Below are 27,571 nucleotides of genomic sequence, written 5' to 3' on the forward strand. Positions count from 1 at the left end.
TCTTCAATATTAAGAAATAATTCTAACCTTTGACATGATTCAAAAGACAAAAAATGCTGAACTGCTTCACTTTCTTTTTTATAGGTCTCTGGTTAGCATTCTAGATGCTAATAAGGCCAAAGCCTCAGGAATATATACTTAGTGGGCCAGTTAGCACCACCGCCTTCCAGGTCCACTAAACTTTCCTAAATTCAGTTATACATGTTAACAAATGTTATTGTTCACCTGAAATACCTAGGTGATTGAGGGGCCGGGCACAAAACTCACTGGTAGAATAGGGAGAAGCTATTTGGTTTGCAAATTAGTAAACATTTAAACATCCAGGAAGCATACTGCTCTGTGGTGTCCTGGAATTTAATGGGAAAAGAATAATTCTAGTCACCTTTTGGGAAAAATATGTTCTTTTAAAAATTGATCTCTTAGAGACATCAATGAGTTTACTCAATGAACTCTTGTACATTCTTTCTCTATATATTGTTATCTTTTGGACCAGTATTGATTGAATAAAAGTTACATTTCCTTTTATTTGCTGGATTTATTTTGCAAAAAGTCTAAATTTCATCTGTTGCCAGGATATAATTTAGCTTCTATAGAAAATTCTATGGGAAAATGAGGAAAAAGATTTCCTCATTTCTGCTGGATTTTATATCTCAGAAGTGTACTCATTATTTATATGAATCGTTAAGAAGCAGAAATTAAATGGACAAAAATACAATTGCATCTTCAGTAGTGAAAAAGAGAGAAAAAAAGGATAAGAAGTCCATTTTGACATCTTAATACAGGGAGGCTTATTATTAATGCTAAATGTGTGATACATAATAAATGAAGATATGGTAGAAGAAAAAGCTTTTATTTGGCTTACACTTTTTAAAGCTCTCTTGCTTAGTTGCCCATAGTGGCAGCAACATGACAAGGGAGATTTTTTTCCAGCTGTGTCTTCTAGACTCTGACTCAGCCTTGTGGATATAATTACTTGTGAGAACTTGAGCAACATCCGAGTAACAACCTGGAGTAAGTGAGTGGTTTCCCAACAGACAGTCAGTATCAATTAGTAGAACATGAAATCAATTTAATAATTTAGTAGATTTTGACCATTGCTTTTTAAAATGAAATGTAATAAGATAAAAGAGAATGGAAGAATAGACTAGACTAGACTAAAATAGGATATAATCAGAACAGATAGGGGGTGGGTAATATTTTGTGAAATATTTACTTCAGTTGTATATGTGTGTGTGTGTGTGTGTGTGTGTGTGTGTGTGTGTGTGTGTTCTGGGTTATGGTATAAAATATGCATCTCACTACAAGTTTTGGTAAAAAAAAGTTTCAATTTTAAAAATGCATTGAAAGGAGCCTAACAAAGAATTGTGTACTTATTTCTGGGTATCTGAATTAAACCACTAAGGCTAATTTTCTTCTGTTATCTGAAACGAAAAGAGGAATGGGCTTGATGCTTTAAAAATGCCAATTCTTCATAAAAACATACATTTTGGCTTAGCTAAATTCATTTATTCTCAGTTTACTATAGATGAAAGTAAGAATCTGAGCCTGTTTCAAAACCGGCATTTTTCATCACCTTGTAGGATTATCTCTATTCGAAATCATCTTGTATCTTGTAGATCTGAAACTTCCATGGTGGTTAGTTCTTCATACCATCTTTAAGTCCTAATCACACAGTGTTTACTTTCCTGGTTATGCATCATGGGACGGGTGTGGGGGACAGTTGTGATTGCTCCAAAAGGCAGAAGACTGAATAATACTGACATGGTTTGTGAGCTGTCAGGTTTTCCCAACTCGACTGTGGGAGTCAGACTCTAAGACAGCTCCAGATACTTTCCAGCTCCTACTATCCATAGCCTAAGGTAAGCCCCCCCCTCTTGAGTAACTTAATTCTTACAAATCAATTGTAAAAACACTGAGGGAATGTCACATCTACGATTCTATTACAAAAGATTGTGGGTTCTGTCTTGCTAGCAGATTCTCAGATTGCCTTCTCAGCATGCACAATTTGATGAAGAAAACTTCCATGCAGGTGAAGGCCCCACAGGAAGGAGCTAGGGGTAGTCTACAGCCAAAAACCAGTTGGGAACTGAGGCGCCAGTTTCTCCAGGGACAACTGCCTGGGAGCTGAACTCTGCCAACGAACAGATGATGTCAGAAGTGGATCCTTCTCCAACTGAAACTTCAGATGAGCCCCCAACTCTGATGCACAACTTGATAACAGTCTTTTGAGAGATTCTTAAGCAGAGGATAATCTATACCACACCCAAATTCCTGATCCACAGAAATTGAGAGATAATAAATGTGTCTTGTTTTAATCAGCTAATGTTGGGGGTAATTTGTTACATAGCTCTCGATAACTAATGCATTGGTGTCTACTCTAGTTCTCAAATAAGGGAAATTTGGCAATTTGGAAATATTTGGAAACATCTGGGAGTCTTCACAAGGGTAGATGCCGGAGATGCTTTTAAACATTATACAATGCACAAGACAACCCTAGACAGAAAAGAAATTTTTGACCCAAAATGTCAACAGTGTCAAGATTGAGAAACCATGGTCTACACACTTAGGCAGATGCCAGTACATCTAGACAAGAGATCTTAAATCCCATATTCTACACACTATTTCTAATGCCTACTAATGAAAAGGAATTATTTGTAAATCTATTTCTGATAATCCTTTTGTAGGATCAATGGAATTTCATTCATTTTTGAGGAACACAATTTTTTAAAGAAATGCCCTAGAAAGAAAAGTATGAAATATGTCTCCATTAAAATATCTTAAGTTTATTAATTCTAGAGATGTGTCCATCCTGAAATGTATGGGTAAGTTAGAAGCTTATAATAAAAAATCTAAATGAGCTAGAGAAATTTTACATATTAATCTCTCTAAAGCAACACCAGAGAAGCCAAATCCATTTTTCTCTGTATTTGGCAAGTTATAATCCCCCTTAGGCTAAGACTCATTACGCCAAGTTCTATCTTACACCGCAATGGTTGACACAACAAAAGGAGCTCCGAAGATCCTGGTGGTTATGTCTGTAACTCTTCACATTCAAACTAAAGTGCTTCATGAATAAATCAATGGAGTTGTCATAGAGGGAAGGCATGCATTTTTCCTCAAATGGAACTGTAAGCAACCAGTACACACTGTGAACAGCCAGTGTGTTTCATGTATGGCCTGTCCTGTCAAAGAAACAGTGTAATTTGTATTGCATACAAATTGGTATATTTCTGGTACATAAAAACAACTTGAATGTTAAGGAAATAAATACCGATATGTTTGTGTCTTTTCTCTTACTCAGAGCAATAATACAATTACCAATTATGGTTTTTTTTTTTTTTTTTTTCCAAAGGAAGCAAGAGTAGCAGCAGATAGATATTCCATGGAAGAAATAGCTCCTCGTGCTAAAAGCAAGAGCTCACATACTCACGGTTACCATAAGCACATAGCCTCAGCACAGTCGTGCTCCAAATGAGGTAGACAGCCCCTTAGTCTGCACGTGGAGCCCTTCATTGTTGCCTTCATAGACCAGGGTACACTGGCAGGATATAGCTACCAGGGTCTATCACCCTTCAAACACATTTCGGTCCTAAGTTTGTTATCTACACTAGAAACAACAGAACGGTTGATTCCAGTTCACGTTGTGGCTTTGCTTTGACCATGATCATGAGAAATTGTGATTAATCAACATAGACCTAAAAAGGGGTTAAAGAGTACAGTATGCAGAGACATTGATTCAATATCCTTCCTTTTACTCACTACTCAAAGTCTCCAATGGCTCCTCCTTATTCTTTGCAAAAATTCTAGTCTCTGCCTGGCATGTAATGATTTTGTTTCAATTGCTTATGAAAAAAAATTCTTCATTCTTCCTATTGTGAATCTTTTACTTCAGTCAAATTCAACCAGACTTTTTCTCCTTCTTAAGTCCCGTCACAGTTCATGGGTTTCTGCCACCTGAACTGACTTTTTCTCTTTCTGAACAAATCTTAATCAGCTTCACAAGTCCAGTTAATATTTCTTTCCTTAAATAACGCAGCAGGAGGATAGTTCTTTCTCTTCTCTAAAATTACAAATTTCTGTTTATTTGTATGTATTTTGCATGGCTTTGCACGTGTGAATTGTTTTTGCATTTCTTCAGTCCACGAGACCCTAATGAAATGCAAAGCGCTTCACTAAGTTTGTCAGTGTGGATCCTTATTGTCTGAGCATCAAATCTATATCTCTTGTTGCACTGGTTGGCCTGACTATTCCTGAGTGTATCATTAGTCCTATGGAAAAATCATACAAAACCGACAAATGGAAATAGCAGCACTTGCATGATAACTAATTCAGAGTGGTCTATTGAAGCGCCTTAATACCATGTAGCAAACCTTAATCTGACACCAACCAAATAATATACTGATTTTCCTTATATTTTCCTCCTGGTAACAAGAGATGATCTAATTCATCTCAAAGATACATGACTTTGAAAGTCTAAAATGTTGATTTTCTTGGTATAAGGCTTTCTTTTCTAGAGCAGGAAAGCAATGTGGTTGCTATAATGTGAAAGAGAACACAATTAAATTTAATTAAGCAGATTTAATGACCAAAATGTTAACACAGTTCTAGTTTATAATATCCAGCTTTAATGTGTGTTTCGTCTGATGAATTCACACAGTGCTTCTCAGCATTCATTCGGCTTGCCCCTGCTGCCTGTCACAGAAGGAAGTTGAATGGTTCAGAAAGATGAATAAACAATTCTCCTCCTCGTATAACATGTTTATTTATGGCATATTTGGCTTATAATAACATAGAAGAGTTAGGAAGAATAGCTTTTATCCTGAAAAATAAGACATGAAGAATATAAAAATAAAACTGAAAGAAAGAGAATATAAACATGGATGAATATAAACATGGATAATTATGCTTCCTCATTAATTCTCATTGCAGTCTTGTAAATGTAACTAAATATCCTGGCATGTTTAGAAGACTAAATGTACCCCATTAAAAGGATCTACCTGCTAATAAAATAGAAATAGTCTGCTTTATAGCGTGAAATGTGGGCTAATTCCTATTGTTTTATCATCATATCCTAATGACACTAGGCATTGAAATTATCTTCTGAGAATAAGTACAAAATCATGAAAGCTTTATAAATTGCACTATGAAGTATTTTGTGTGTACTTGTTTTGTGAATTTGCCTCTCACAATGAGGAGTTTAAATAAGTAATTCCACAATACCTATATCATAGAAGGTATTCTAAAGGTAATCCTACAATACATTTACTTTTGGCTTCAGGAGAAATATTTAATGAAGATGAAAAAGGGGAGAAAACTTATTTATTTTTTCTTTTTTAGAAGACAACATTTTTTGAAATACATAGACCTTCACTTAATAGAATATTTTCAATTGAAATAAAATCTCTTCTGGCACTACTTTCTTTTTTTTTTTTTGGAATTTTAGATATATGGCTGATAGATGAGTAGAGAGAGAATCAGAGAGATAAATTTGTACTTGCTTCACATAGTATTATAATTAATAAATGTATATGGTGCTTCAAAAGGAGATTTGGTTTTGGGGAAGCAGTTAGCTGAGATGATGAGTTGGGAATGATCTGGAAGAAAGGAGCCTGGAGGCAGAACTAAAGGGGGAGCCTGACACAATCAATGAGGCACTTTCCAGACAGTGGATCACAGGCTACCTGTTCTGCACCTTACTGGGGTGCTTAGTAAATATGCAGATTACTGGGCCCACTCAAAACACATTGGGTCAAAAGCTTTCAGGGTTGAGCAGAAGCATCTGCTCAATTTTTTTTTTTTTTTGAGACAGAGTCTCGCTTTGTTGCACAGGCTAGAGTGAGTGCCATGGCGTCAGCCTAGCTCACAGCAACCTCAAACTCCTGGGCTCAAGCAATCCTTCTGCCTCAGCCTCCCGAGTAGCTGGGACTACAGGCATGTGCAACCATGCCCAGCTAATTTTATATATATATATATATATATATATATATGTGTGTATATATACACATATATATATATTAGTTGGCCAATTAATTTCTTTCTATTTATAGTAGAGACAGGGTCTTGCTCTTGCTCAGGCTGATTTCGAACTCCTGACCTCAAGCAATCCACCCGCCTCGGCCTCCCAGAGTGCTAGGATTACAGGCATCAGCCACCATCTGAATTTTTAACAGTCATGTTTCGTGATTCTGGGGCACATCGAAAACTGAGACCGGTTGATAATGAAATATACAATTTTTATTTTTATAAGTATAATAAAACTGTCTTTAAAAGCATCAGAAAACTCATCTTTAGCACTTCCTTCATCTCTTCTTACCTTTTTAACTCAACATTTCTGCTTCCTGGTTCTCTGCAGCCTGGCTTTGTCTGCCATGTGAGCTACCAGAAGGAAGATGGTCACATCACAAAACCTGTATTTTTACATTTCTGCTCAAGAAATTAGCCAATTCTGAGACTACATTTGTTTGGCTTCATTTCAAATTCCTAGGTAAGGAATTCTCATTGGCTCAGCTTGGGATAAGTACCTGCCCCTTGTCCAGTAAGTTATAGCCAGCAAGACAGAACCATGAAATAAAATGTAGTCATGTGGCTCTACCCCAACTTCTTATTAATTCATTAAAAAATATGAGCATATACCATTTAGCAGATACAGGACACTGTATCAGAAATAAAATAGTGAACAATTATGAGTGAGGGATGGATGTTCTTAAATATGTGCAAATTATTATAGGCTCAGCAAGTAACTTAAAGTATGTCATCTAATCGCAAAGCAGTAATAAGAGTCTAAGTATTCAAGAAAACGGCTCAAAGTATGGTATACAGTTGTGAAATAAGAGTAAAAAATCTTGTCTTAGAATAATATAGAGAATGAAGAAAAAATATTTAAGTTATATTTTTATGCTAAACACACACACAACTTATAAAATAGCTGTAATAGGACCTTATATAAAACTGAGGGTGGATTTAGAGGTTCCAGGACACCTGATAGATAAAAGGTTAGAGATACTGACCCCAGTTACTGACCATTACAAAACCCTCCTACATCTTTGAGCATCACTAGGAAGGCAAGACAGACAAAAAAATAATGAAAACAATTTTTCCTTCATCACTGGACAAGACGTGGAATAGAGTTTATCACAATTATACAATTATATATGAAGATGTATTTTAGTCTACTGAAAGGAGCTGAGGAGTAGACCAATATTTGTGGATAGTAAGGTTGAAAGAATAAAGCTCAGAGCTTGGAAGCTCAACTGTCTTCCCTCAGGCCCAATAGAGCTGAGAGGGTTCCGGATGCAGTCACGGCTGGATCCGTGCTGGACAGCCCGGTGCTCTGTCCAGGTGCATCTCATCCATAATGCAATGCACGGCATGATTGCTAAGGGGCAGGGCACAGAACAGACAGAGCTGAACAAATTTCTCATCCCTCACTCTCTGTCTCCCTAAACACAGGTTGGATCAGTACCTCCCCGAATTGATTGTTATAACATAAAAATAAAGTACAGTTACCCAGATGTCTCTGTGAGTCAGGTTAACAAGTTCTTGAACTAGTGTTAGAGTCCATTCTTTCCCTCCATCTGACAGAAAGAACTACCTGGAAGAATCAGACCTTTTCAGGTTCAATGTTGGAGAAAGAAGAAATAGCTTATATCTACTAATCCCTCACCATGTGCAAAGCTTTTATTTTTGTTATCCACTTTCCATAAATTATCTCTTTGAATTCTTCCAACAACATGAAAAAAAAATTATTACATTTTTTTTTTCAGGTAAGGAAAACTAAGGCTCAGAGAACTGAAGTAATTTGCCTAAATTTACACAGCACACTTCTTTGTGCCTAGGGGTGGGAGTAGGGGGCTTTATATCACAATCTACATCAATGGATTTATTTGTCTTCCAGCTTCCAAGAGCGTTTATCAACGGAAGTCACCGGAAGGAGATTGGGAGGTAAAAGAAAAGTGGTGTCAGGGAACTTCTCCTTCAGTGTGGCTGGATTCCTCTGCTGAAGGCTACTGCTCTGCACAAATGCACTCTCCGGGTTCTAGTAATTAGCTGTCACCCTTCTTGCCTGTTCAGGTCTATGATAGCAGTCACAACTCCCAGTGTTATAACCTCAGAACTCTGCATCCTTCCTGAGCAGTTTCCCTAACCTCTGGTAACCACAACTTTGTAAGCACTTCCTTCTCTTAAATCTCCTTAACCATCTAGCTTGAGGGGCTTCTCTTTAGGACCCCAACTGATTAGGTTATGACTTAATAGGACACAGTCCCCAAATCTTTGTGTCTTACCATAATAAAAGTTTATTTCTTTGCCGGGCCACCTATCCCTCACGTGTGTGCAGGAAGCTCTGTCTACCCCAGTCAGTCAAAATCTCAGGCTTCAGCTTAGCTCCTACTTTGACGATATGCCAAGCTATAAGATGGATATGAGGCTACTCGTGTATGGGTCCTTCTACTGCTACCTGGATGTGCCACTTTTGTTTATGGTTCTGACCTCAAAGAAGCAAAAATGCCACCCAAACAGGCAACCGAAAGAGGAACAATGGAACGGTTTAACAATTACAAACTGTTCAAAAGTGTTTTGAAGCCTAAATTTGTGATGAAATTACAGCAAACATTACAACTCATGTTAACTTCATATATATAAATAGCAAGAAAGATGGCGGCACATACATAGAAGATGATTCTGTTTGTTCTCGAGCACATAAACGTTAGTGTAATAACATCATACAATTAGCTCAAAAGAGAAGAATAAGCTCAAAGACAAATATGTAACTGAAATGTAAACTGTCTTCAAGCCAGTTTATAAGCCTTTCAAATCTACCCAGCTCTACCCCAACTCTGGGCCAGGGGATTGGCTGGTTGTCTTGCTTCTCACACAGGGCAGCCCCAGTGATGGCTGTCACTCTTCTCATGGGCTTAGCACTACATGCTGGTCACCTTGCAGTTGCCTCCTCTTCTACCATTCCAAATTGTCTCACCACCCCGAGAGTGACAGAGCAGCTTCCGTGTGACTCCTGTTGCACTCGCACGCTATGACATAAAGCAGCTGTGGCTCTCTGATACGACTCAGTGTGACCCAGCTGGATGCATGAAAGTTCTGGGTTCCCCAGAAGCCACTTAGAGGGGCCAATGAACAAAATGCAGAAGAGCGGGAGAGGAAACACCCCATGAAAGGATCTTTAACCAAAGAAAGACGAGAGCTATCATGTAGCTTCTCTGAAGACATTCTACAAGACTCAGCCTTCAGCTGTGTTTCCTGTGGACCTGGGCAGTTCAGTAAAACAACTTTAGACTTACCCTCTTCACTGCCTCACTTTTAACCCTCCCTCTTGACTTCCAGCTATTGTGCTGCCTCTCTCAATACAGTGTTCACACATAAGCTCAGGAATTGTTTCCTTTTTAATCCAGGCTCAGAAAACTGTTATCAGGGATAGACAAAGAGAGAAGGAAATTTGGAGCTGGATTTCCTACCTGTCTAAAAGAAATAAAAACCTACTAGTTTGGGGTAGCTAAGTAGGGTGATAAAAATCCCTGCAATGCAATAGAGCACAATTATTAAAAATTTCAGCAGTAATTAATAGGATATAGGTATATTTGACTTTCTTGTTCATCATTATAATTTCAAATTCTTTTTGACCTATATTACACTTTTGCCCTGTTAGAGTTTCTTTCTTATTTCTCTGCCACTTGTGTTTTCATGTATGTCTATGAAAGTTCTTGCTTAGGTTTTTTTTTTATGACAGACATGCACTCTTTTTTAAAAGCCACAAGAAATTTTGAAATAGTAGGATATCTACAGTTAAGACCCCATTTAATCATATTCCCAGAAAAAAAATGTCACTTATCACACAAGCTCCAAAAAAAAAAATCTACTGAATTTTATTTTAAATTAATCATTATCCTTATGCTGACTTTTATAGCTGCCAATTGAATCTTATGACCCAAATCTGGCTGTTTTACCTCATGTAGATGAACAGGTAGCATATCGATCTAGTTTGCTGCTAGGATACTGCTTACACCCATGCTCTGAATCGGGCCAAAGTCATTTGGGAATCAAAGAAAAAGTAAGAGTGTTTTGTGTAGCAATGGAAATTATAATAACAGAAATTCTGACCTAAAATGGCTCAAGCAAATACGGGTTATTTATTTCACACGGTAAGTTTAGAGATGAGCAGTTACTAGAGTCGGTTTGCTTATATATAGGCCCTTCCTGTTGTTGTCACCCTTAGCATGTAGACTTGGGTGTGTGTGTTTATTAGCTTGCTAGGGCTGCCATAACAAAGTACCATGTAGACTGTGTGGCTTAAGCAACAGAAATTTATTTCCTCCTGTTCTGTAGGGTAGAAGTCCAACATCAGGGTGTCGGCAGGGTTGGTTCCATTCTGAAGCCTCTCTCCTTGGCTTATAGATAATTGTCTTCTCCCTGTATCTTCACATGACCTTGCCTCTTTCTCTACACCTGTGTGTGTCCTAATCTCCTCTTCTTTTTTTTTATTTCGGCATATTATGGGGGTACAGATTTTAACGTTTCAATAAATGCCCTTTCCACCCTCCCCCCACATGTCTGAGTCTCCAGCACGACCATCCCCCCGATGGTGCACATCTCACTCATTATGTATGTATATACCCGCCCCCCTCCCCCCTCCCACCTGCCCAACACCCTATTACTGTAGTACCTATGTGTCCACTTAGGTGCTGCTCAGTTAATACCAGTTTGCTGGTGAGTATATGTGGTGCTTGTTTTTCCATTCTTGGGATACTTCACTTAGTAGTATGGGTTCCAGCTCTAACCAGGAAAATATAAGATGTGTTATATCACCGTTGTTTCTTAGAGCTGAATAGTACTCCATGGTATACATATACCACATTTTATTAATCCATTCTTGGATTGATGGGCACTTGGGCTGTTTCCACAGCCTTGCAATTATGAATTGCCTTAAGAGGACACTGGTCCTATTGGTTTAAGCCTGATGACCTCATTTTAACTTAATTAACTCTATAAAAAATCTGTCTCCAAATACAGTCTCATTCTGAGGGGTTAGGACTTCAGCACATGAATGGGGTGGGGGAAATGCAGTCCATAACACTGTGGTTATCACTTTGTGGTCTTAAGGTGACTGCCACAGCTCGACGACCCACATCAACTATAAAAATGGAAAGAAAAGAGAAAGGAATTGAACTTGCAATCTTTATTCTCTTTGAGAAGAAAAACAAACGTCTCCCATATCACCATCTCTCCCTCATGAAGCTGATCCATGGATCGTTGGCTAGAACTGTGTCCCATGGTCACCTGTAGCTATGAGACAGACTGGACAGAGGACAGGGTTTTTCAGTTTCTGTAGCAAAGAGGATGATTCAATGTAGGTTTTGGGCCACTCAATCTATAGAAGCTGTTCCAGAGAATTCTGTAGAATATTTAACAAGTGCATCTTTATTGACCCACTACTAGCTACAGACATTATGCCAAGCACTCAAGATGTGGGAATAAACAAAACAAAGTCCCTGCCTTCACACACTTTACAGTATTTTATGGAAGCTGGACAAGTAAATAATAAATTAGAGCTCTGCATGACAATTGAAAAGATAGGAGCAGCAGTGTGTGCTGTGGAAACTCACAGGATAGCCAGCAACCTTGGTCCTAGAAAAGCATTAAAAGCTCCACAAAAAATGTGACATCCATGCTTTTTCCTTCTTTAATATGTAAGTAACAAGTAATTTAATATGCACTTGGCAGAGGTATTTTAGGCAGTAATTAAATCGATGTTCCAGAAATCACCAAGCACAGGACTTGGCACAAAATAATTAAATGTGTGTGCATTTATTAATAATTGGTTTTTGTTTGTCTGTTTTTTATTTACTGTCATAATAACAAACCCTTTTGTATTTCTTAAAATACATTAGACAATATTTGAAGGTTTCCTTTGACTCATTTATCCTTCACAATAATTACAGGAGGGAGATTGTATTATTATCCTCGTTCTATAGAGGTAGAAATCCAGACATTGAAAAATTAAGTGATTAAATCAATGGATAATAGCTACTAAAAGGCAAAGCTAGGATGTGAGTCCAGCCAGTCCAGCTCTGAAGTCCATGCTCTTAGCCACTATAGGACTATCGTTATATTCTGCAGCCGATATTTATTTCAAGGGCTATTAAGAATGCAACATCTTTCCTGATATCTGAGTTTTTGTCTCTGGTAATTACTTACTACTACACTACTATAAAAAAAGTACTGCCAAGTACGAACATGGGGCAATAATCTTCTACTGAAATGGCAAAAATGGAGGAAGCGCTATACACTCTTCCAGCACATAAAATGCCACAGTTTCCTATAACTGTTCATTTTCTCCACTCTTGCTTTCTCTTCCTCTGAGATATGATATAAACTGAATATTGTCAACTCAGCTCTCAGACAACTTGAATATCAGATTTTAGAAATTGTTTTTGTTTTTTTCTGGGCAAAAAAATGTAGAAATTTTGTTTTTATGCAGCAACTATCTCTTGTTTTGTCTTTTTGTTTATATTTATTGTTTTGTTTTCCTGTTTTATTTTATTTTTATCCAAGCTTGACGTGGTTTCCACTTAGTCCTTTGTTGTAGAATACAACTGAAGGAAACATATTCAGTATCGGTAATGTGGCTCTTCAATTTTTCAATGACATACATTTCATTGTTAGTAAAACTTCAATTTTATTTCACTCCATTCTGATTGGGAGAAGAACTTGACAAGGCGTCAGGTATAAAAACGGGATTCGAAGAATACATGGGAGAAAAGTGGAGAATTTGTCCTTGGTTTTCATGTCTTGCAACAACTCAAAATGTCTATGAGTTGCACTGCCAATTATTCAGAATCAATATGTGAAGTCAGCAAATCCACAGACCTGAAAGCATGGCTATTTTTATGTAAATGTGTATTGTATATAAAATACTGTGCTTCAAATAACTTGGATTTTTCTTTGCAGCCAAAGATAGCGTGAGCAAGTTTTCAACTCTGGGTTTTAGAGCTTACTTCCTCCTCTTACTATTATTTAGATCTCATGGGTGTGTATTTTGCAAAATTGTATTTTATTTTTTTATTTCTAAATGATACACAAGGCTTTCATGACTCTCTCACCATTTATACTAATTGGAGTTTTATGGAATGCATGAAATATAAAAGACTTGTGTCAAGAATTATCAAAGCCCCTGATAATCTCCAAGGATGTATTGTTCTTAATTTTGTTATAGTGTTATTATTATTATTTTTTACCTCGACACAGCAGCAGGTAATTCTTAAGTTGTCTGTGATAAAGTATGATTTCTATTAAAGTTGCAATTGATTTTGTATAACAACTACACTTTGAAATAGATCCTCTCAGCTTTCTCTTGGCAATGCCTATTTATACTTCAGAGTTTGTATGGACTCAGAACTTGAAAAGTCAATTGAATTTTGTTACATTTTAATTTTCTCAATACTCTATCATGGTATAAATTAACTAACCTCGGATTCAGCCTTACCTGAAGATGTGGGAAACAAAAACTCTATTGTATTTACAATGGTTGAAAAATTCTAGCTCTATTCGTGTCCAACAATGCAACCTTGCATGTCTGATGGTCACTCTAAGTCTTGGCTTTCTCATCTCTAAGATGGCGATGCCGTCCGTGGCATGGCTTTGCCTGGATGGCTGTAAAGATCAAATGCCACAAGGTAAGCCTTGACTTCTCAAAATGGAGAGCAAGGAGTCCGGGGCGGGGGGCGGGAAGAGTGATAAACTAGAGGCATAGAATTCTTAGGAAAAGATAGTGCATCTTCCAACAGCAAGAATTTTACTGAAAGATTTTGGGGATATTTTAATATAAAATAAAAAAAAATTATATTAAAACCAAATGTATTATGGCATTGCATTCACATAAGTGTAAATGTATTATGGCATGGAACTCACCATTTGCATGAATGTTTATGAGATAAAAATACTCAAAAGTGATAGTGAGAAAGGGCCACTCACTCCTGGTGCTGAAACTCTCTTTTACCCTTCTCTCTTCCTCTGAACTCCTTACCTTCCTAACAAACTTGTGTGTTTATTTTTCTCCACTGCTAAGGGGACTTGAGTTGAGAAATAAGCATATAAATGTGCTTAACTATGCATAAAATGGCTTTTAAATATGGCATGTTAATATCACCTTTGGTCTTTCTGAAATTGTGTGCAGTATCTTGAAAATCTCTTCACCTAATTCAAGTTGCCATCTTCTCTTTTGTGGATCACTGCAACTGCCTTGCAGCTGACCTACTGTGTCCATTCTGGTCTTTTTCAATCCTCAAGTGGATTAGTGTTTTTGAAACTCTAATCCAATTCTGGCACGTTCCCACTTCAACCCAGCTCTGGCTTTCCATTTTTCTTGGAATAAAGATGAAAGTTTTGACATATGCAAGGCTTATGTTAAAAGACTTCTTGAGCCTTCCATAGCCTATTCCCCACAACTCCCCAACTCTTGCTGTTCCTACTGCTCTCATCTTCTTTCTCCCCCAGCAATGCTCAAGCTCTGTCTTGCTGCCTGGCTTTTGCACATATTGTCCCATCTTTGAAACGATCTTCCCTCCTCTCTTTAACAAGTGGCTTCTCCTCTTGCTTGAGATCTTTCATGGAAAAAGCAAACTTCGTAGATTCATCTTTCCCTCCTCTCTCTGGTTAGATAAAACGCCATTATAAGACCCCACAACACTGAATACTCTACCTTTTGGGCACTTATTACAATTGCAATCAAACATTATTTGTGTAAGTATTTCGTTAGGGTGTTTACCATTTCCCAAGCTCCATCAGTTTACATAGTTCCACAGTGGCACATAATAAATCATGCATGTATATTTGATGGATGAATGAGTGAGTACCACTACACTTTGCATAACAATTTCCATCACTGTAATTTTCCTAAATATTTTATAAATGAAGAGTTTTAATATTCTCCTTCATTAGAAATGTTACTAGAAAAGGACTAACTACAAAAATGAATACCTCAGATCAGGGTTGATTCTTCATTGCCACTTTTGACCCCCTAAAACAAAGACCATGACAGTAGGACTGAAATACTATCAGACTGTCTATTTTGCCTAAACTTTGGTTTGCTTGCTTTGGGCTGGTTTGGTCTGTAAGGGCTCCTGTTCAGGAGTACACTTCAGTCTTGTGATGAAGTCTTCTCTTGAGAGTTGTTTTAATACCTCCTCTGGGATTCTATTTTCTCTCCAGTCTTAAATACGTGCATGCAGCCAGCCATAGACTGCTTGCTTTGACTTGCTTTGACTAGATCAGAAACAACGGAGAGAATTATTCAATGGATGTAGCAACTTGACTTCGGAATTCCATACTGACACCAAATAAGTCAATTTATGATGAGGACAGGGAGTGATGTCAATGATTAAGGTTTTGGATGATTTCTCAAAATTGGGAGGTTGACCAAAAGGGGGGAATTGTTAATCTAAACTACTTTTGACCCAAGGAAACCTCTGTATTTGAGTCATTATGTAACAAACTGTGACCTAACTTAGTAAGTAAACTAACTAGAAGCCCTACTTGGGAGTACACTCTTGGCATAGGTAGCTGAGTTTCAATTACAGGCAGCCAATTGATTTGAATATGGCAAAACACCGAGCTGTACCTAATTAAGCTATCTCTGTACCTCAGTTCCATTTTTTGTACGTAAATGCTGACTGAATACGTTGCAGGCTGGTGTTCTTAGAACCTGTTCTGGTTCCAAGTGCTGCTCAATTTTCTAATCGTTCTATGCTCAACTAAACTCTGTTAAATTTAACTCATGTAAGGCTTTTCCTTTTTCGTGTAAGCATTTAATACTAGATGGGTAGTTACCTTTCTTAGGAATTTAGATACAGACATTTGAAAAGTTGGATTGTCAAAGTGATCATTATGTATTTCTTAAATATCTGTTATAGGTAAGAAAGAGTGGATAGGCGTTATGGGTATAACAAGATCGGCATGAGGGTATGTCTGTCTTCAAGAAGGTCAGGATCCAGTAAGAGAGAAAATAAGCTCAAAATAGAGTCAGACTCCTGAGATAAATGCTATTACACAATATTATGAGCTGGATTCTCTCCCTCTCATCCCCCCAAATTTATTTGTTGAGGTCCTAACCCCCGATACCTCAGAATGTGACTGTATTTGGAGATAGGGCCTTTACAGTGTCACATAAGGGGAAAAGAGGTCATGTGGGTGGGCCCTAATCCAATACCACTGGTGATCTTATAAGAAGAGATCAGTGCTAATTGACCAAGCAGTTGAAGGGAAAAAAAAAAAATTAAAGGAATAAAAAAAGAAGAAGGAGAGATCAGGACACAGAGACACACAAAGAGAAGACAAAGGAAGAAGACAGTCATCCACAAGCCAAAGAGAGGGACCTGAAGTTGTTTAAGACGCCCAGGCTGTGGTTCTTTGTTATGGAAGCCCTCCCAGACTAATGCACACAGCATGTCCAGGGTTTATACTCGGATCTGTCTGATCCAAAGCTTTTACTAAATGCTATGCTCTGTTGGCTTCTTTGCAAATTTATCACACTAATTGCAAGGCTACATATACTGTATCAAAGACTACAAATCTCATAGAGGATAAGCAATTCTGTGGAGCAATTTGTACAATATTGATAAGTCAAATTTTTTTGCCCTTGTCTGGCTGCCAAACTAGTGTCTTACTAGGAAGCAGTATGGGACAAGCAGTTGCTGTTACTTAAATGCTTTTTTATGTAAATTGAGGTGCTTAAACACTTCACGGAAAAACGCATAATCTCCAATTTCACCTATATCTTTCAAATTTCTGGTAAGCAGACAAATGCTTCCATAGTGTTTATGATATCATATACGTTCCTTTGTATAAATTATATAAATTTAGTTAGAAATAGCTAAGATTATAAATATTAATATTTGATTGGCTTCATTCTGATAAAAGAAATCTGGCAAAATTATAGTACTCAATATTAGGATTATTTTATTCTTTCTTTTTATTTTTAAACTGATTAAACATCTGTGATGTAATATGCAACACGTGGTACCATTTCAGGATGCTTTCTGTGAATTGAAAGTATTACTAATCAGCACACAGAATATCAGATTAAAGATATTAAATCCTCCATCTGTGATATCGTAGTCTGACTGATGCTAATCCTGCAGGCTGCATTATTGTACACTCACATTAAGAAAAAAGTCATCACCTTGCAAATCATCTTTTCATTTACAACTCATAGGGGGCATCAGGAGATGGACTGCCAACTTTTGAGGGTTCCCCAGAGGATACAGTCTACCAATTACATTCTAGCCCACAGCACTGCAGAAGAGCAGACAACAGCACGCAGACCATCTCCGCCAGCACACGCCACCACTCAGCAAATCCTGGTGAAATTGGCTTTTCATGGATAACATTTCCCGGAAGAGCTGGAGTTTAAAATTTCCTAAAGCCAAGCCCACTGTGTGTCTATTTCAATATATGACAGACTCAACTGAGGATCTAACCAATAAAGCCTAAACCAGCTGGCATTATATTAGGGGCCATATATCAGATGCATAACTAACTTTGCTCCTCTCATCCTGAAAATGAGTAAATGAAAAGATGGGATGACAGGGTTGGCTAGCTAAGTCAATACTTTGGAGTCTGAAACTATTACTGTCTTATTCATGCCTGTAATTAAATTTGGAGAGTTTATGTACCTGAAACCTTTGAAATGTCTCCTAATGACTTACCCCTGGAAGCTAGGTCTTTTAAATGCAATGTACTGCTGGCCCCAAATCTGACCCAAGGTCTTCCTGGTTTACTTTGGGGGGTGAAACAGATAAATGACTTGTTCTGTCCAGATTACTAAAAGATCCTCCTTTATGTTGTGCACTGAACGTGATGTGGTTCTTTCTCATTAGGGAAAAGAGTATAGCTCGAGGCAGAACATTCCACTGAGATGCTGTAAAAAACTCATGTAGCACACACACATTGGAGCATGTATTGAGAGAACACAGTTAGTATGAATATTGTTTCCTATAAATCAGGGGATTAGAAACTCCAAAGAGCTACATTAATTTGTATTTGCCTTTAGAAAACTATACAGTATAAATGCAAGCTGTATGTGTAACCAAAGGGAATGTGAAATTATGTAGCCGTAATAATGTAACAGTTACTTCTTTTGTAAATTTAGACAAATTATCTGAGCTAATGCCCAACAGCATTGTATTTAATTTTAAGTGATTTCTCTTGTTATTCCCCCACCCCCACTGTTCCGTGTGAAAGTATAGGTGTTTCAATCTATGCGAGTCACCCTTTTGGCAGCTGCATGAACTATTCTGAGGGCTTTATAAGAACATTTAGAAAGGCATGAAAAATCCTGATTGCTAAGCATAAAAAGGAAAGTATGTATAATATGGGGAAAGGTTATGAATTTTTATTACTCACTTCTCTGAGCTCCATTTTTAAAGCATATTTGGAATCAGCATGGCCCGGTAGAAGGAACACGGGACCAGGAGACAGCAGGGTTACATATTTCTCTGCCAGCTCTTACACAAGCCAGCTTTATGCCCTTACACAAGCACTTAACACCTCAGAGCTGAAGTTAATGATCTTTCATATTCTGCCCAGATATAACATTTTATGATTCCACTTTGCAGTTTTTTCCTCACAGCCTACCATCTATCTCATATCCCATTTTCAGAAAATGCTTATTAAATAGAATTTACTTTATTTTATTTTGACTTAGCACAGTACCAGTTTCCAAAATCTACCAATGTGCTGGGTAATTTGCAAATATGTGGATTAAAAAAACCACTCTTGATGGTTGACCAAAATCTTTCCAAAACTGTAATATATGGTGTGATGAAAACATGTACCAAATTGAGACAGTTATTTAAACATAACAAGTTGATACTTACTGGGTAGAACAACTGCTTATATATTTAATGAGCTTATCATGGAACAAAGAGGAAGGATTCACACAGCACATACAGAGGCCAGAGACTGAATAGATTAATTTAAGAAATGATGGCACATTAAGAAAAATTATATTTTTAGAGCTTATGGGCTTATCTGCTTAAACAAGTAAATCGCTTATTATCCTTTCTCTTACTATTTTCTGAAGACTTATTATGCTGTGGCTTGTATACATTGATGGGATAAGGAAAGAAGAATGTTTTCTTTTTTTTATCTATAGTATTTACTGCATTAAACATTCTAATTCTCATATCTCTACCCACCAAGTTCTTTTCTTAAAAAAAAGACTCAACAAATAATGATAGCATGACCAAAGAAACAGGATGTGTATGCAATAGAAGTAAGGAGATTATTTTGAGTAATTTTTTCTTTAGTTTCCCTGCTTAATTGTGTTTTTTGAGATAAGCATTCCAATAACTATCTTCATATCTTGACATTTCTTTTTGATATTGTAGAAAAATGAAGTAAAAATACTGAGGAAGATAGCCAGTGGGAGAAGATGCTAGGTCTCTGAATACGAACAGAGAGGGTAGTGCTTATAGCACTGTTACTTGATTGTACCCTGCAGTGGGAGAATGTCATTTTATGAACTTTAAGCTGAAGTGGCCACTGGGCTTGTGCACAGAACACTGTGTGTGCTCTTTTCCCTATGGAAACACTTCCTATGTGGTCTTTTGAGAATCTTGGCTTCTATTTCACTGAATGTATCCATAATCTTTACCCACAAATTGAAATTATTATTCAATAAAACATGGCTAAGAGAGGTCATCTTTTCATCTGTCTTGGGACATCCTAAAATAAAGTCATCATTAAAGAAACAAAAGAAAGGGATATTTATTGAAATTTCAATTAGTTCAATAAACCCTTATTGAATGACTACCATGAGGTAGACTCTATGTTAGGCTCTGGAGACATGTCATAGTCAATAAAAGTGTGAACATAACTTTTGGATATGAAGACACAGAATTGGAAGCAACTTTGCAGGCATGCTATTAAAGACCCATGGATGAATCTCATTTCTTTTTCTTTGGGGGTTCTTCTTAGTTAATATTTATAAAATTACTATATTTTATAAATGTTTGTATATGTTTGTGTATGTTACCTATTCAAGTTATATATTATTAACATCATTTTTATTAATAGGTAAGAAAGTTAAGAATCCATAATGCTAAACAATTCGCCTAAGATCACACTGTGGCTGACAGACTCTCAAGTGGCCTCCAGTGATCACCCTCTCCTGGTGAACACACCCTTATGTAATCCCTTTACCTTGGAATGATCAGATCTTGTGTCTTTTTTCTAATAGCACATGGCAAAGGTGGTAAGATATGACTTGTGTACTTGTATTATTTAAGTGAGGGGAAAATGCACATTCCCCACCTCACAAGAGGAACGCTTTGCTGTGCTAGCTCCAAACGCTCAGCAAAATTGTTGCAAAGTGGATTAAACAAATGCCAAAAGGTAGTTATGAGGCATAAGAGACATGCCTGAGCACTTTCTTGAGGCAGAGGCGAGCTGTATAAACAAGCCCTGACTGCTTAAAATAGCTTTAGCTTTCCTATGATACCCTTCAGCTAATTGTAATACTATTAATAAAATTTCTGCCTAGGGCAGAATTATAATATCATTGATATAGCATGGTTTATATGAGAGCAGATGATGATTGTACTGTGCATGCTTGATTTGTTTCAATGTGAACATGTGACGATACAATGTGAGAGTTCCAGTGTCACTCACTGGCAAAGGCTGCAAGACAATGCCATCAACATCCCAGTTGGTGGAGGGATGCAGATCAAGAGTTCTCAGAAGAACTTTTGCCACCACCTAGGAGTGAGTGCCCAGAGGATTCCTGTCCATGACCAGGAGTAAGTGCTCTTGTAGGTAACCTCTGATAAACTCATCTAACTTGCCAACTTGGATTTGTTTGAGTCATTCTTTGATGTCTTGACTCCAAGGTTTTGGAGTGGGTGGGTGGTTTTTCTTTACTGTTCCGGGATTTTCTGAAAGCAATAAGACTGTCTTGCTTGAGGATTTCTGTTGTAGACTCACCTTGCTGGCTTGATGAAGCAGGCCACCATGTTGGAAAAGCCCAGGTGGCAAGGGACTGTGGCAGGCTCTAGCAGTGGCCTCTGCCTAACACTCAGCAAACAACTGAAAATCTCAGTCCTATAACCTAAAGGAAATATCTGCCAATGAACTGAGGGGCCTCGGAAGTATATTCTTCCCCAGTTGAGCCTCTCTCTAGATGGGAATCCAGTGCTGGTTAACACCTTGATTCTAGCTTTGTGAAAACATAAGTAGAAGACCCTGATAAGCTGTGCCCCAACTCTTGATCCACAGATTCTATGAAATAATAGCTTTTTTTTTTAATGTTGGTAAATTGTAGTTATTTGCTACATGGCAATATATAACTAACATACATAGTATTTCAGATAGAGGCAGAATTCAAATCCAAATTGGCATGCCACTTAAACTTCTTCTCTTTCTATAACACCAGTATTCTGCTCCTTTGAGACCCAGGATCACTTCTATAATAATCATCTAGAGGTCTTATAAAAAATGCTGGTATTTGGGTTTCACAGTTGGCTTCCGAAACAGAGTCTCTAGGATGAAGACTGAAGATTTGCCTTTTTCACAAACTTTTGAAGTGATGGTTATGTATGTTAAAATTGAGAGTTGTTTATTTCAATGACTTGAAATTGATATACATCAGAACATCCTTTTATCCTCTAAGAAAAATTTGGTTTTGGAAGGCTGATCATTCCAAGGATTTTTTTTTTTTTTTTTGAGACAGAGTCTCACTTTGTTGCCCAGGCTAGAGTGAGTGCCGTGGCGTCAGCCTAGCTCACAGCAACCTCAAACTCCTGGGCTCGAGCGATCCTTCTGTCTCAGCCTCCCGAGTAGCTGGGACTACAGGCATGCGCCACCATGCCCGGCTAATTTTTTTTTATATATATATCAGTTGGCCAATTAGTTTTCTTTCTATTTATAGTAGAGACGGGGTCTCACTCTTGCTCAGGCTGGTTTTGAACTCCTGACCTTGAGCAATCCACCCACCTCGGCCTCCCAGAGAGCTAGGATTACAGGTGTGAGCCACCGCGCCCGGCCCATTCCAAGGATTTTTACTAACAAAATTTATCAACCAATAGTAGACAGAGAATCATGTCCCTTCAACTTAATTTGTATATTTTTGTTTGCATTGTAATGAAAAAATAAGTAAAATATACACCGATTTTATGGATCTAAATAAAATGAAAAAAAAATGAGACATTTAAGATGTTCATAGATTAAAAATTTATGAGCAAATCTTGATAGCTTAAGACTTTTATTTTAAACAGTAGTAATTTCCTCTTTTAAAAGGTCTCCAAGTATCTATTTTAAATCACATTACGCCTATGAGTAGAGAATAACAGTTAAGCATTATGCACAGCATATAAAAAAAATCTGTCCAAAATGTTTGCAAACCCCAAATAAGCAGAACTGTATTGAACACTGGTGATTACTGGGCAACTCAAGAAGTTACCTTACTTTTCAGAGGAAACTACATATCTTTCAACTACAGATTCAGACTTGCAATGTCACCTTTTCCTGAAACTCATTTTAATGTGTCTGACAGATAGAAACGACATGGATAATCTTAATCTCCACTCTATGGACCCAACGGCTAGCTCAGTGATTAATGCTCAGAGGGAAGTATAGATTTTTCCAATGGTCCACTAAGTAATAAAGCAGGCAAACCTATCAGTCTTCAACTTTTGAAAGACGATCCTTCAGGACAAAACTTCTTAACTTGAATTAAAGGTAGAGCAATACGTAGGCCCCCTTCAGTGCTGCCTGGCAGGGCCTAGGGGGCTAGAGCAACCAGGCTGGTTACTATTAGACGTAAGTGGCATTGTTCACTTACTCATTGTCCCTATTACTACTTGCCATGTGTGTTGTGACTTTAAACAGAGTCAGAGATTTCTGCATTAGTGTTCATATGACATAAAGGGTTCAAACCCCAACAATTTTTACTAAAAAGGTATTATGAGGAATATAGGGTCTCACTGCATTGTTGGACCCCTGAACATGGCAGGCAGGTTTCCCAGGAACATCACCAGAAATGCCTTTGCAAAATAAAGTAGATAAAAGATTATCCCATGTCCTGTGATCTGCAAGTGTTAGCTCAGATATTAAGGAATTTAGGTACTAAAACTATAAGATTGCAACATGGCCATCTGTAAAGGAGCTCTTACTTATTTTATTTGGTGTTATAGTAAAACACTAAAATTATCCCCAAAGAGCAAAAAATCTTGTCTACTCTAAGAATCTGATTTTTTTAATCCTCCTTTAACGATCGTTCTTTAAATTAGACCCCACCAAGTGACTCGCTTTGGGCAATGAAGTGACAGCAGATACAGTATCTTCCAAGTGGGAAAATTTAATTACTCAGACCTCCAGAAATCTCTTTTTTAGTATTAATGATAACAGCACAAATGGATGTGAAAACAGAGAAGTTGACCCAAAGACAGTAAGAGTACAGAATCCGAGGAGACTAAATATGACAATCAAGAAATAATTGTGTGTGTGTGTTTGTGTGTTGAATCACTGATCATTTGGTGTCATTACTACAACACATTCTAGTTCATTGTGACTAAAACATCTCTGAATGGTAGATACTAATCCTCAGAGAGAATTGAATCTTAACTTGGAAGAGCATAGCAAAACTGTCCCATAATTGTCAATGTGAATTTTGTCTCCAAATGGGGCAGGACTGATTTTATTTAGAACTCTTCAGTTATTTTCTTTCATTGTTTCCATCCCCTCCTGGCCCCATTCTCCATGCATTTTCAATTTATATCTCCTTAGGGACATTTAGAATAAGATAATTAAAAAATTTAATTTTAACTGAGTTCTATAGCTATGTAAGCCAGCCTACATTTTGAAATTACCTCTTGCTCATAAGAGACTTACTTAGCTCCAAATAGAATACTATGGTCCTGAATTCATATTTTAGGGTGATATGTGGGAATAATGCTTCAATTTTTCAAATCACATGTAGAAATTTGTCAGAATTAGACAAATAATGACTGTAAGCTAAACTCCACAGCGATAAAGCACAAAGGGGGTAAGCATTAATTCTGTCTCGATGGGGTAGGAAAACTTCCTAGAGGCACCATTTAACTGTGGCATTTAAAGCAATGGAAAGGAAAAGTGGATGGGAAAGTTATACGTGCGTATGTGTTATACCAGATAGATAACATATATGCAAAATGTGCATGTGCATTATATATAATATAGGAACAAAGGATCCAAGATTAGTTATGGAATGGGGCTGGTTCTGAGATAGCCTATAAAGTGCGTGAAGAACATAGGGAAGTTCCAGAAGACTTTCCCACATGCAGGAGAAAAAGAATAAAAAGCAGCTAGGTCTACTGGACAGGTTTTATTGCTGATGAGCTTCACCAAAGAGGTGGCATAAAGAAAGCCAAAGCAAGAAGTATAGTGTGGGTACTAGATTCTCATCTTGCATCTGCATATACTTAAGAAATTCTTGCCGTGTCTAAAAGGCAATGATCCTAAAACCTCACTGTTAGCAGTCTGAAAACATAAGGAAGATACATGACTCTTTGTGTGTGGATGAAAGAAAATAATTAAATTCTTGGGCAGTTGAAGAAACATTGTGAATAGTAAGGAGTAAGAGAAGATTTTTGTTATAGGTAAGATATATGAAATATGAGAAAAACTTAAAGGATAAATGGAAAAAGAAATTTAAAAAATAATTATATTATATTAATTTAATTAAGTATATTTCTTCCAAATAATATCACCAACACCAACAATAACTAAGCCACTAATTATTAAGTTCCCATTTTTAAAAGGATTACTCTGATTTATACATGAATTTGGGTCACAAACTTTAGAGTCATCCTTAACTGTTTTCTTTTTCTTATACTTCTCATCTGATTCACAGCAAATCTTTTTTTTTATTTTAGTGTATTATGGGGGTACAAGCGTTAAGGTTTCGTATATTGCTCATGCCCCCCCCCCGGGTCAGAGCTTCAAGTGTGTCCATCCCCCAGTTGGTGCGCATCGCATTCATTATGTATGTATATACCCATCACCTCCTCCCCCCTCCCACCTGCCCGACACCCAATAAATGTTATTCCTATATGTCCACTGAGGTGTTGATCTGTTAATACCAATTTGCTGGTGAGTACATGTGGTGCTTGTTTTTCCATTCTTGAGATACTTCACTTAGTAGAATGGGCTCCAGCTCTATCCAGAAATATACAAGAGGTGCTAGATCACCATTGTTTCTTATAGCTGAATAGTACTCCATGGTATACATATACCACATTTTATTAATCCACTCATGAATTGATGTGCACTTAGGTTGTTTCCACAGCTTTGCAATTGTGAATTACCTTGAAAATTGGGATTCAGAGCTCAATTACTTCTCATAAGCTCCAGAACCACCACCTGCCTAAGACACAGTTATCTCTGTGCCAGACCATTTGAGTGATGCTACGGCTTGTCTCCGAGCTCCTGCCTTTCCCACTACTCCTGCAGCCCCCTTCATATACTTTTTCTCCTTATAAATGTAACTGTGATCATGCATGTCTCCTTCAAAGCTCACCATTGTTTAGTCATAATATCAGAATAAAAAATTAAACTCCTTGCTATGGTCTGTAAGGTGCTGTATATTTTGACAGTGGCTAACTTGTTTTTTTGTTATTTAACCTCCAAACACTCTACCACTCCTTTACCCAACTGCCACCTCAGTGATCTCTTTGTTTGTTCTTGAAAATGAAAAATGTGCCTTACAAATTGAAAATCAATCAAAACAAACAAAAAAATCAAATGACAAAACACAGCAGATTTAAATAAGTCACAGAAGAGTATGTAAAAGCTACCAATCCTGAGGAAGTAAAATTAGAGGGTCAGTTGACAGAGAACAAGGACTATAAGTGGATGAAGCAAAATACTCATTCTATTTAGAAAAATATTATCATTCATAACAAATAGTATTGCTTATGAAAATGAATTGCTATATTTATATAGAATTATATAGATTGTTTATGTGCTATGTTTTCTATATACATTGTGTGATATTTTCACATTGACTTTTAGTAACAGTTGAGTGCAATTTGAAAAGCCTAAAAAATGTGAAAAACAATTTTAAAAATTATACCAGTGCCTGAACACACACATGCATACACATTCACAAAAACTCATATACACATCAACACCTTTTCCAGCCTTAGATGTTGTAACAATGTTTGCCCAGCAGGATTCTGGAATTTCTATAGACCAGTGACTACAATGTACCCCTCTCATTCTTGCTTTCTTTAGGTGCCACTGGCTCTTAGAGTCAGTTATTCTCTCTCTGTCCCTCCTTTGTAAATTGTCTTTGAGGCTCAGATAATTTGTCTTTTTGGTTCTTGGTTCTTTATATCAAGAGTTAGGATTGTACCATCAGAGCCACTCAAGATATGAATATGACTTAGAGCCTCAGATCTGCTACTTTTAAGCATAATGCCATAACTGGATGAGAATTTTGAGGGTCTTGAAAGAGATAAATATCAATAATAACGTGGTCATGGGGTGGAGGGTGGAATATCATTTACAAATATAGATATAATTGATCTCTTTCCTATAACCACGCCCTATTTGCAATACGACATTTCAGATCGTATGTCAAGCAGTGACATCTATTTCTCAACCTCTTGAATCTGGGTTGTCCTTGTAATTCGCGTTGATCAATAGAGTGCTGTAGAAAACATTTCATATCAACTCAAAGCTTTGCTTACTTCTGCTGGTATTTTCTTGGAACCCTGATATTGTCAGGGTTCAGTCAGCTGATATGATTTACCATGAGAGTTCTGTGGTTTAATTTTCCCTATTTCCACACATTAATAGCTAGCCTTCAGATAGGTAAGAGGCGGTCAAATACAAGGCAGGTCCCAGCCAAAGTGATAGCAGACCTCAGATGTATGAACAAGCCAAACGGACCAAATTAGCAGAATCTCCCAGGTGAACTGTAGACTTATGAGTAATAATAAATGGTTGTTTTTCATCCACTAAACCTTGGAAATGTAAGTTGTATAATAGTTAACTGATATGATGGTTTAAGGATATTTGCAATTAAAAAATTAAAACAATAGAGAATCATAAAATTGGCAATAAAAAACTTCATAGTTGCATATGACTACTGAAAATAAAAGCAAAATGCTGTGATAGTATTAACGATACACGAGAGTTGGATTAACTGATGAAATAAATAGTGCCAGGTAGGTACCTAGCAAATATGATTCAGGGTTCTATAGTTTCTCAATTTCATTTTTTTCTCATATGGAATATGATCTCAACACTTATAATAACAAAATAATGAATTTCTATTTATACATATTATAAAATTGGATAAATGAATCTATAAAAAATAACTAAGCAATGTTTTTGTTTTGCCTTCTATACTTCTTATACTTCCCCACAAACCCCAATTGATCTTTGAGCAACAGTAATATAAATGATTACTGAACTTACCATAGTATCTGTTTTCCATAATATGTTCTCTCATTTCAGATTAATCCTGGATAAGAATTTTCTGGATTATATGTAAATCAACTGAACTATACTAGATTATGTGTTG

The sequence above is a fragment of the Microcebus murinus genome, chromosome 29 (assembly GCF_040939455.1).
Source record: "Microcebus murinus isolate Inina chromosome 29, M.murinus_Inina_mat1.0, whole genome shotgun sequence".
NCBI classification, from domain to species: domain Eukaryota; kingdom Metazoa; phylum Chordata; class Mammalia; order Primates; family Cheirogaleidae; genus Microcebus; species Microcebus murinus.